The sequence below is a fragment of the Phacochoerus africanus genome, chromosome 3, assembly GCF_016906955.1.
Source record: "Phacochoerus africanus isolate WHEZ1 chromosome 3, ROS_Pafr_v1, whole genome shotgun sequence".
Taxonomy (NCBI): domain Eukaryota; kingdom Metazoa; phylum Chordata; class Mammalia; order Artiodactyla; family Suidae; genus Phacochoerus; species Phacochoerus africanus.
In genome coordinates this window covers 176,418,321-176,430,553 of record NC_062546.1, presented here as the reverse complement: position 1 = coordinate 176,430,553, position 12,233 = coordinate 176,418,321, and the positions used below count along the sequence as shown (strand labels likewise).

At 43.2% G+C, this 12,233-nt stretch overlaps 1 long non-coding RNA gene across 1 annotated transcript in view; it reads right to left on the bottom strand.

Annotated features, from left to right (window-relative positions):
• Positions 1–12,233, bottom strand: part of LOC125123489 (uncharacterized) — a 78,897-nt gene that overhangs the window by 807 nt on the left and 65,857 nt on the right. Inside the window, exon 2 of the long non-coding RNA XR_007134076.1 lies at positions 10,793–10,875. This is a non-coding gene — a long non-coding RNA (uncharacterized LOC125123489). The remainder of the gene's footprint in view (positions 1–10,792; positions 10,876–12,233) is intronic.

The window sequence follows — 12,233 nt, the reverse complement described above, 5'->3', positions numbered from 1 at the left end:
TCTTCTGGAAGGACCTTGCTCAGGTGCCTGCTTCTCTGAAGCAGATGCCAGCTCTACTCCCAGCTCCAAAGACAGTAAAGCATGTGGTCTGCACTTAACTAGTTTCATACGAGCACTCCCCTCTATACTTGCTCAGAAAATCAACTCACTGCCAGATCCATTTAATGTATTAAAAAAAAAGCTGAGTTTTTAAAAATATATTAAATGCTTTTGATTGTTTATTCTTAATCTTGCCAACACTCCCTTTCCCCAGCATTTCCCTATTTCACTACTTCCACTTGTTTCCCCTATGTGATATCTTGGTACATTGAAGATATGTCCATTTTACACTCTTAAAATGGACTCCTTGGCCAAGTTGCCCTACTCAAGCTAGGAGTGCTTTCTTGCAATGATTTAACGTGTTCCCCTCAGTTTCTCCTAGTAGCTTTTTTGACAGCAGCCTGATGTTAGAAACACTGTAAGAGGAGGGATTTCCTTAACCTTGACAGCTAGGAGAGGTTTGAAGATGTCTTTTTAACCAAGATTGTCTCCTAGAAACAAAGCTCATAGATTTTAGGGCAGGAACGTTTCCTCATGATGGCTTGATTGCCCTATTCTAGAGACAAATCAGCTCTTATCCTCATAGCATGGAATCCACCCTGAAGTACCTCTAGAATATCTCTAGCAGAAGGGATTAGGACAGCAAGTTGGATGGAGCTGGGAGCCCAGGAACGTGTCTTAAGAGTCATATTTGAATAGAAAGCACTCTTTTTTTTTTTTTTGGTCTTTTTGCCTTTTTCTGGGGCTGCTCCCGCAGCATATGGAGGTTCCCAGGCTAGGGGTCCAATCAGGGCTGTAGCCGCCGGCCTACACCAGAGCCACAGCAACACGGGATCCGAGCCGTGTCTGCAACCTACACCGCAGCTCACAGCAATGCCAGATCCTTAACCCACTGAGCAAGGGTAGGGGTCGAACCCGCAACCTCATGGTTCCTAGTCGAATTCGTTAACCACTGTGCCACGACGGGAACTCCATAAAGCACTCTTGAAAAAACCTCAACATCTTAGATTACACGGGGGTGGGGTGGGGGGCACAGCTAAGGCCTTGGCCCCTCTGCTGAGTAGGCCTGGACTCTGTAGGGTATTCTTTGGATAAACCAAGTTGAGTAATGACGTCCACCCATGAACTGTTTCTTTCCAGTCGTACTTAGTGCATAGATAAAATCAAATATTCCTCTAAAAATAACTCTCAGGTTATGCAATCAATGCTTTGCCCAGGAGACGCAAAGAGAAGCTGAGACCACAGGAGCAGCTGAAGCCAGTGTCTAAAATGAGCCTACCCTGTTCTTTGCTATCATAGGATTGGCTCTGCCCCACCTTGGACATCTGGTAAACCTCTACTCATTCTTTGAGGCTTATCTCAGGTAGGGCCTCTGCTGCAAATGCTTCTCTGACTCCCTCAACCCTGTAAGATTCTGCATCTTCAGTGCAATCACTTCCTCTGTGAACCCTTAGAATAAAGCAGCCCTGTACCACATTGTATAGTAATTGTTTACTTGTTTGACACTCTCATTAAACTAGGTACTCCCCAGAGGGCAGAGCTATTTTATTTAGCTTTTTGGTATCCCTTGCACTAAGTACAATGCCTGGCTTGCAGCATGTGGAAGTTTCTTGGCCAGGGATCAAACTCACTGCAGTTGCAACCTGCACCACAGCTATGGCAATGCAGGATCTTTAACCCGCTGTGCCACAGCAGGAATTCTTCAATACATTTTCTTGAATGAACACATAAAAGAGCAAAAAAGTTGACTTGTGAGCACCAACAATCAAAATTTGAGAACTGTTATAGCTATTCCTTATTTTTCAGTCTTCTCTATTCTCTTTTGTATCTTTGCTTCACTTCTGCTCCCCTATAACATTTTAGAAAACAATAGCCATTTTCTAATGCCCACAGCTCTGTGGGTCAGGAAATCAGGCAGGGCATAGTGGAGACTGCTCATCCCTGCTCCAGGACAGCTGGAGCCTCAGCTGGAGTGGATCTAGCAACTGGACATGGCAGAGATGGCTCACATGGGACCACACAACGGGAGTGTCTATTCTGGCTGTCAGCTGAATTCCTCATTTCCTCTCCATGTTCCATCTCCTGAGACTGGAATGTCCACAGTGGCTTTTTCACTCCCTTGTCAGGTGCCTGACCTGAAAAGGCTGGAACATCTGGGACTGGCTGGACATCGTTACCACATGGTGGTCTCGGATTGGTCAGACTTCTTACTGGACACAGATATGTAATCCCAGTGTGTTTCACTTCTCTGGAAAAGACATCGATCTAAAAGTATGGGGTGGAATTGCCATGGGCCTCAATGGGTTAAGGATCTGGTGTTTTACTACAGTGGCTCAGGTCACTACGGTGGTGCAGGTTTGGTCCCTTGCCCTGGAACTTCTGCATGCCACACGTGCAGCCAAAAAAAAAAAAAAAAAGTTTGGAGGAGGAAGGGGGAGCTATGGTGAGCAGCATTTCTTCAATTCGAGAAAAAAATCCTCAATGCCGATTTCTTCACTGTTACGAAGTTCATCCAGACCAGCACTTTGCAATGGATTGTGTTAAACTTGCTGTAGCCAAATCTAAGCCTTCTGCACTACCTCCCATTCAAATAATTCCTTTCCCCTCTTGGTCTCTGAGTTTTTCAGTAGCTAGAAAGAACACAGATTTCTGAAGGGGTTTTCGGAAAACAATTTGTTATAGGTTCACTTCATTTTGTGATGTCCCACCTTACATGTTGGAGAATAACATCTAGGGCATTCGATCAAACGGAAGAGCATATTAAGGGAAATTTCTTAAAGTTTACATGTCTTATTTTTCTAGTGGTTACCTTGATAGAGCAACTTAGAATCTGTGGTTTCAGCAAATGAGGCTTCTTATGTAAAATGAAACCACTGATAAAAACAAGACTCTAAAAGTTAGTATCATTGCTACTTTTAACTAGCAATTTCCATGTGACTATGTACTGTGACATGCTTGATATGCATAAATGAATACCCACAAAGCCCCCATGACACAGTCATGAAAGCCCCTCAGGGAAATTTTCCACGTGGGACCAAGGACCCTCTGACCCCATTACATAAGGATCCCTTCTCCTGGAAAGCAGGTGGAATGAACATGCTGTTTGCTATTGTCTGTTTTTGAAGCAAGGTATGCCAAGGTCTGCGTGCCCTTCCTCAGAAGTATCAGGGGAGGAGCCTGCAACATCTGCAAATGCTGTTTATGCCAGAAATCGTGCTTTGCTGGCATTTTATGTTTCTATAAAAGAATAGGGAGAAACTGGCCCTGCAGAGTCCTCCATGAGGTAGGAAGGCTGTGGTTTGGTAGCAACGGTGATTAGGTGTCTGCAGAGGAGAGAGAAATAAACAGGATCGGAAAAATACACATTCCCTACGGGTATCCTTACAGGGCCTCGACTAAAGGCCAAATAGTCACAGAGAGAACAGTGCCTATTCTGTGGCTCAAGGTAACTTGGATAATTAATTATAATTAAGTAGCAATTAATAACGATTTAAATAATTGAAGGTTCCCCACCTTCAATCTGTGGGCTGGGAGCAGTGCCCTGCTGAGCCATAATGGAGCCTGAAACAAACGAGAAATCAGTAATATTCATTTGTCTCGATTAAAATTGTTGATGTTTTGTTCATTATAGATTTTTTTTTACCTATTTTTATTAAAAACATTCCACTAAAGTATTATTTATCTTGATTATTGAGTGTTTTGGTGCCCTCTTAAGTTTGCCCCCTGTGGCAAGTGCCTCACTCTCCCTCCCTTCTCCAGGCTCTTCACCCAGAAGCATGGTGAGGGGTATCTGGATATGGCTTGGCCTGTGCTGGACAGAGAATAAAGGGAGAGTCAAATCCTTGGGTTGGACCCTGACTTTTGGTCTCTTAAAATTTCCAAATCATGGACCTCAAAAGAATCAAATTCTAGCCTGGTCCAGAGCCGGAAGGCAGCTCCGTGTCTTGTGTGTATCACTATTACCCCATTTTATAGGTGAGAAACTGAGACTGAGTATGACTGACAGATATGTCTGAGATGACAGATCTAGAAAGTGGCACATGAGGACTTGAATCTAGGCTGGGTGGACTCCCTGGGCTGTGCTTTCAGCCACTGGGCTCCAAGGGACTGCCCACTAGCTGTGTTTCCTACTGTTTTCCATTGAAAAAGAAAAATAATGTATTTTTTCCCTCAACATAACAGCCAGTTTCAAGTTATGAGAAAATATCTTCTATTAACTTCTTCTTCTTTTTTTTTTTTTTTTGGTCTTTTTAGGGCCAAACCTGTGAGCATATGGAAGTTCCCAGGCTAGGGGTTAAATCAGAGCTATAGCTGCTGGCCTACACCACAGCCACAACAACGCCAGATCTGAACTGCATCTGCGACTGACACTGCAGCTCATGGCGATGCTGGATCCTTAACCCACTGAGGGAGGCCAGGGATCAAACCTGCATCTTCATGGACACTAGTCGGATTCTTAACCCGCTGAGCCACAACAGGAACACCTCTTTTATTAACTTTAATAAACATATTGTCTTTTTCCTCTTGCAGAAGTAATATATATTCACTGGAGAGAAATTAGAAAATACAAGTGAGAGAAATCAAAATCCCACCCCCAGAGCCACCCATTATTAGCATTTTGTGGCTTCTCTCTCCCAGCTTTATTTTAATAAAGATAAATTACATGTCTACGATTTTAAAATGAAACTATGCCACACATGTGGTTTTTGAAAATGTGCTTTCTTCATTTAACAATATACCTTGAACATCTTTCTCTGTCATTGCGTTTTTGCAGAGTAATTTGTAATGGCTTCATAATAGGCATTCATGCTTTCATGAATATTTATTGAGGGCCTGCTACTCTCCAGGCATCAGCTAGGCACTAGAGATACATCAGTTAACAAAACAAAGACTATGGCTCTCTAGGGTGGATTTTTTTTTTTTGTCTTTTGGGGCTGCACATACAGCATATGGAGGTTCCCAGGCTAGGGGTTGAATTAGAGCTGTTGCTGCTGGCCTACACCAGAGCCATAGCAATGCCAGATCCAAGCTGCATCTGGGACCTACACCACAGCTCACAGCAACGCCAGGTCCTTAATCCACTGACCAAGGCCAGGGATTGAACCCGCAACCTCATGGTTCCTAGTTGGGTTCGTTTCCACTGCACCACAACAGGAACTCTTAGGGTTGATATGGAAGTAGAGGGGAGACCTTCAAAAAATAAATGAATAAATGGACATCAGTTAATCGGGACCCTATTTTGGATGTGTCAGGGAGTCTTTGCTGATACAAGGCAGCTATGTGCTTAACTTCATCTCCCCTCAAATTTATATGTTGAAGAGTCCTCACCCTCCGTACCTCAAAACAGGACTGTGTTTGGAGACAGGGTCTTTGAAGGGGTAATAAGCTAAAATGAGGTCCATTGGGGTAATCCCTACTCCACTATGACTGGTGTCCTTTTAAGAAGAGGGGATTTGAACACAGACACACAGAGGGAAGACCATGTGAAGACACCAGAAATTGGCCACCAAGGCCCGAGAGAGAGCTCTGCAGCAGATCCTTCCCTCACAGCTCTCAGGAGAAACCACCCCTGCTGGCACCTCAAACTTAGACTTCCAGCCCTCAAAAAGGTGAGAAAATTCATTCCGTAACCCTTGGTTAAGGCTGCCCTCAGAAACGCAGACATTGGGAGCTCTTTCTCATTTCTCTACATGAGGTGAGAGGGCACAAGCCCAGTGGTGTCCGAGGACCAGTGAGGGCCAGGGCTCGATAGTTTGCGTTCGAGGAAAGCAAAGGGGCCAGGGGCCTGGAAGGGTGGCTGAGGGCGGAAAGGCAGCAGAAGGTCAGAAGTGCCCAGCAGGCCTTGGAAAGGACTTCAGATTATACTCTGGGGAGACAGGAAACCACTGAAGAACAGTTGACCTGACTTTTTTTTTTTTATCACTCAATGAGTTTATTACATTTATAGTTGTACAATGGTCATCAGACCTGACAGGTTTTAACAAAGGCCCTTGGCTTTTGGTGGAACCCAGACCAGATGCATCAAAAAGTTTATAACCCTCCTATTAATCAATTACACTAGATAGCAGTGCATCTTAGTGCGAGGAACAAGAAGCAGGGTAAGAGCCTTCTGCGACACTGGCCCCAAGCCCCCTTTGTACCCCCACGATCCCATTGGGCCTCCTACTCCCCTGTCTGACAAACTGGAGAAGCTGTCATTTTAAACCAGCCTCAGGCTTTGCCACGAGTCCCTCCTCCATGAGTCACTCATGGGGCCCCCATGCCCAATGTAAGGCTGGCTGGCTGCTTTCTCTTCCTCTGCTTATGTCTGTTCCCTCTCCCCAGGTCTCACCCAGAGGTTCCCAATCCTCAGGCTCCCTCCACCCAATTCAAGCCATCCTAGCTCACTGGCACCAACTGCCACCTGCCAAGATTCCATCTTCCTCTTCTTTCTCTCTCTCCCCTCCCCTTTACCTCATTGCTAGCTTTTCCTAGGAAATGGTGAAATGGAAGCCTCCTCCTCTGATATCTGCAAATTAAATTTCGCCAAGTGGATACTCTTCTTATGAAGTCATGGCTGCTCTGCCCAATTTGGAAACCTCATGCCTTCCCAACAAATCAGAGGTAATGGCTGTGTGGCCAATAACAGCCCAGGGTTGAGCCCAACTTTGACCAGCGAGCTCCTCTCAGGAGGCTTTTCTTAGTTTCTAGATGCCTCTCATGCTACACGGAGGCCCTCTCTTAGAGCCCCATCAGGAACTTCCTCTAAGGATACTACCGCTGCCCACCCAAGGTTTATGGACCCTGTTGGTGTACACGTATTCCATTCTAGGCTGCATTTGGACCCTTCTTCTCTGAAACAAGGGATCAAACTGTTCCTCTTTCTCAAAGACCAATAAACACATAGACCTGGAGAAATCAAACGGATTCCCTTGGTAAGTATGCCATTTCAGCCCCGATTCCTGGGCTGATCCACTCCTTGACAACAGACGAGAGCTGACAGGCTGGAGATTCCCAACCACAGATGCCCTGGGCCTCCGAAGGGAACCATCAGGAGGGCCACTGGCCCTGGTCCTCTCTGTCACCAGGGAGCTCAATGCCACCCGGTAATATTTCTAATTACAGAGAAGTGCTGGCAGTTTTGAAGAAAGAAGATAGCACCACCCAACTTAACTCTGTGTCTTATTATAGGGCCACATCTGTTGGGCATGAGGAATCAATATTTTGAATAAATCCCCTAATAACTCCTTTAATCATCTGGGGAATGACATCATTATATGGAACTAAATGAGTACATGTGTGCCCATGTGGGTTGAAACAGTTTACTCCTTAGATATTGACCTTTGAAATATACCAGAAATTTCGTAACCCTATTTTGCATGTCTTTTCCTTCTTTTTCTTTTCGTTTCCTTTTTTCTTTCTTTTTTTTTTTTTTGGTCTTTTGCTTAACATGGAAGTGGCCTGTGCCTGTCTTGACCTTTGACAGGCCCTGTGAAAACCTGAAACCAAGGCAAGGTGACAAAGTCTGGTCATTTGGCCCTAAGGGCCTCCTCATGTTACTTCTTCACTTAGAAGAATAAAATGTTGTTGCAGAAGACCCAGAGCAGCACAAATGTTCTTTTTTCCCAAGCTGATCAGCTTCTGGCTTCTTAGATATTTAGCTTAATTTAGCCATCAGGGAATTGTCTAGACTGGAAATATCTAGGCAAGACCACAACAAAATCGCAAGTGTGAATCGGCCTCTTCCAGGTTGAGTGAGAAGCAGATGTGCCCCTGGGAGGAAGTGAGCAAGGGAACTGTTTTCAGCCCACATGGTTACCTGAAAATCAGATGGAAGGTAAGTCATAGTCGCACATCTTGCCACATATCAGATCCTCGTTTCTATTTTTTGAGCAAAATAGCAAAGTACCTAATATGTGTTGTTAAACATGTTTGCAAAACTATAATTTAATCTTTGTAACTGTCACTGCTAACCTGACGCAAACATGCCCATAAGTTCAGTCTAGAAATGACAGCATGAAACTTTTCAGCAGCGCTTGCACTCCACAATAACACTGGGTCGATCCTGAGTTTGAGGGATCATGACACTGTCTGTATGTAGTTTTAAATTCCCCAGTGATGCCAAATATATTTGTGTCAACAGACTCTGTTCCAAAATACCGGAGTTCAATTTAGCTGAATACCAGGGGACTGACTCAAATGACTGTGGAGGAAGTAAACATATTTTTAACTAACTCAGACAGCAAAACGTTGAAAACTCAGAAAATCTTTGTTACAAAGAGGTGGAAAGTAGTAAAGTAAGACATTTCTAGAAGGGTGAATAAATCGTGTATTTTCTTTAATGATATTACTGTAACGCTTTTCAGGTCACATGTTTTCTCAGCCATATGTGAAAAACTGTTTTTGTTACTAATTTATGAAAGCATCTGATTAATGATCAATAATAAATCATTGTTAAAAATGTAGAAATGTTTTATACTACAGAACTATTCAATATAGTAAAATACCAATAATTGTAGTAATAACAATCACCAAAGTAATTTCTCACTCTGACTGAGTACTTACTATGAGCTAGAGGCTTTGCTAAGTACCTTTATGGATTGTTGTTGTTGTTGTTTAATGGCTGCACCTGTGGTATATGGAAGTTTCTTGGCCGGGGATTGAATCCAAGCTGCAGCTGCAAATTACGCCACAGCTACAGCAATGCCAGATCCTTTAACCTATTGCGCCGAGCCTGGGATCTGAACTCATACCTCTGCAATGACCCAAGCCACTGCAGTCAGATTCTTAACCCACTGTGCCACAGTGGGAACTTCTATGGGTTGTTTTATATTAACCTCCCAACAAGCTTGTGAGATACGTAAAATAATTTGCTAGTTCCTGTTCTGATGAATGGTTAAGATTTTTATTGAGCATTTACTGTGTGTCAGGCACTGAACATGTATTAACTCATTCATTCTACACAACTGCCCACAAGGCAGGTGCTCTCATTATTCCCATTTTAAGAATGAGGAAACTGAGGTACAGAGTTGAAGTGCCATGCCCAGGGCTACCAAGTTGCAAGTGACATAACCAACCCTCGAACTCCACCTATCTGGCTCCAAGCTCAGTCTCTTTTTTTTTTTTTTTTGGTCTTTTTGCCTTTTTTAGGGCCGCTCCCACGGCATATGGAGGTTCCCAGGCTAGGGGTCTAATCAGAGCTGAAGCCGCTGGCCTACGCCAGAGCCACAACAGCGCAAGATCCGAGTCTCGTCTGCCATCTACACCACAGCTCACGGCAAAGCCACATCCTTAACCCACTGAGCAAGGCCAGGGGTCGAACCTGAAACCTCACAGTTCCTAGTCGGAATCTTTAACCAATGAGCCATGAAGAGAACTCCTCAGTCTCTTTCTTACTGCTCAAGACCTGCCACATTTTCTTTGAAGCTTTTGTGTGCCAGCCACTGTAGCAAACAATGTGTTAATTATCCCTCCTTGAGGAGCTCACTGTTTTCCCATTTTTCAGAGGAGGAGAGGAAGTCACAGGCCACTTGCTCCGGGTTCACAACCCAGTCTTACTTGACTCCCAGGGAGAGTGCTGGCCCGAGACAGAAAGTGCTGGCCCCATCTTCAGGTGTCAGCCCTAGATGGCACGCCTCAGTCTTTCGGCAAGCCTGACTTTTTATGGCCTCGCCCAGGCTGGGAGTCGTAGGGACAGAATCTATCCTCCTGGGTCTCGGTTCTTCCCCTTAGATTTTTTGAGCCGTTTGTTTAGGCCAGTGGTTTGAAAAGACTCAAGTCACAGGCGGGGAGTAGAAACCCAAGAGAAACTATTCTTGTAGAGTGAAAACTAGCTTGTAGTTTTTCCTGTTATTCATTTTGAGCTTCCTCTTCCTTACTATTGAACATTGTTTAAGGAATTATTGAAGTACTAAATTACGGTAATTTCTGTTTTCTTAAATTTCTTTCTGACATACATTCATAGCTTCAGCTTTTTTTTTTCCCTCTTGTATATTTCTGCCATGTACATTCTTATAAACCTATATTCCAAATCAAGTCCAAACTACATGAAGCCAAGTTCTGTATCTTATCTTTTTAATCCTTATAGGACCTTCTTTTTTATACTGCATGAAGTGAGTGTTTGAGAAACTTTTGGTAAAGTAATCCATTTCATAGGCAGTATACTTAGGACTTAATGATAGCCCCTAAAACTATCCTAAAAGCCAAGTAACTACATTCCCAGTACACAAAGTCACATAACTAAAGATACAGAAACCTGTCTTTTTAATACACAGCTTCAGCTTTTGACAGCTACCTTTCAAAAATTTGGTGATGATGCCAGTCGAGCCTGATGCACTGTGCAAAAGACATTACCCGTGAAAAAGGGTGTTTCACTTTCCTGAATTGTGTAAGAAGACTGTCACTCTTCTTTGTTTCTTTAGCAATAGGTCCCTTCATACAATAAACCACTGCCATTTCTTCTTTCTGAAGTCATTGCAGTCTATTGTATTTTGTACACGTATATAAATATATACATTCAGAAATTGACTTACTACAGATATGTTGTATTTTATATAAATAAACATTCACAAAATGACTTGAGCGTAAGTCCTCAACCAGGGCTCACTGGAAAGGCACCCCCTGGGGCCCTTCACTGCACAAATTCATAACCACACACAGTGCCCTTCATGCTGGAGCTCTGTGAGAAGAATCCAGCACTAGCGCACAGAATCGAGTAAGAGGAATTTACTGTCCTTTGATTTTTTTTCCCTATGCTTTAACTACAATCCTTTACCTTATTTCCAGATTTTAGCATCATGACTCTTAAGTTCTTTTCTCTGCAGTGCAGAACCTGGACAGGCAAAATAGTATATCCACCTGTGCATAAGACAGAAAATCAGTTGTTGAAATAGGTTCAACTATTTTTTTTTTAATTTTGATTTTTAAGGAAGAGTAAATTATTATTATTATTGTTTTTGCTTTTTAGGGCTATTCCCATGGCATATGGAGGTTCACAGGCTAGGGGTTTGAATTGGAGCTACAGCTGCTGGCCTACACCATAGCCACAGTAACACGGGATGTGAGCTGTGTCTGAGATCTACACCACGGCTCACAGCAACACCGGATCCTTAACCCACTGAGTGAGGCCAGGAATTGAACCCACATCCTCATGGCTGCTAGTCAGGTTTGTTAACCACTGAGCCACGAAGGGAACTCCAGGAAGAGTAAATTTGATTCATTTGATCGCATTACGTTTGTGTTGCTTCTCTTAGTTGAAACATAATGAAGAGCTAGAGTTTATAAGCGTGCCTCTGATGGGTGCATGCTTTGGCTGAATGGACATTTTGGTAAGCTAACGTCGTTTTCAAATGTAGCTACAAAAGTTGGCATCAAATCCTAGAATTACAATGGGAGAAAGTCTGGGAAGTTAGTCATCTAATTCACGTGTTTCAAGGCAGACATATTCTAAAGACCAAATGAAATAAACCAATACTTTAGCATCTAACTAATAAATTTGTTGCCCACATTTTCTAAGTGCCCAGCAAGGTTCTAGCTGGAGTTTTCTCTTTTCTCTTGGCTGGTTTAGATCCTATACAAAGAAGGTAGGTGAATTCCCTCAGGCTTCCTCTTTCCTACTTTTCCCTTTTACGCGAGCGCGCACACACACGTCAATTTTTTTACAGTGCATGTGATGATTTTGACAATCAGAAGGGGGAAAAAAACACACAAAAATAAGTGTATACTGGAGTTCCCATTGTGGCTCAGTGGTTAACAAATCCAACTAGGAACAATGAAGTTGCAGGTTTGATCCCTGGCCTTGCTCGGTGGGTTAAGGATCTGGCATTGCTGTGAGCTGTGGTGTAGTCACAGACACGGCTGTGATCCTGCCTTGCTATGGCTCTGGCATAGGCCTGTGGCTATAGCTCCAATTTGACCCCTAGCCTTGGAACCTCCCTATGCCTTGGGAGCGGCCCTAGAAAAGGCAAAAATATAAAACAAAAACAAAAACAAAAGTGTATACTTATCTGGCACGTAGTAGATATGCAATAAATTTTGTTGAATGGAAAAAAATACGTTTGAAAATGTGAATTATAAAATAAAGACTTGTCCTTTGATTTAAAAAAATCATAGATATAGCTTCATGACATAATCAACCCCATATACAAAGATTTAAGTGCAAATGTTTATTGCAGTTAGTTATAGCAATGAAAAAAATGGAACCAATCTAAATTGGT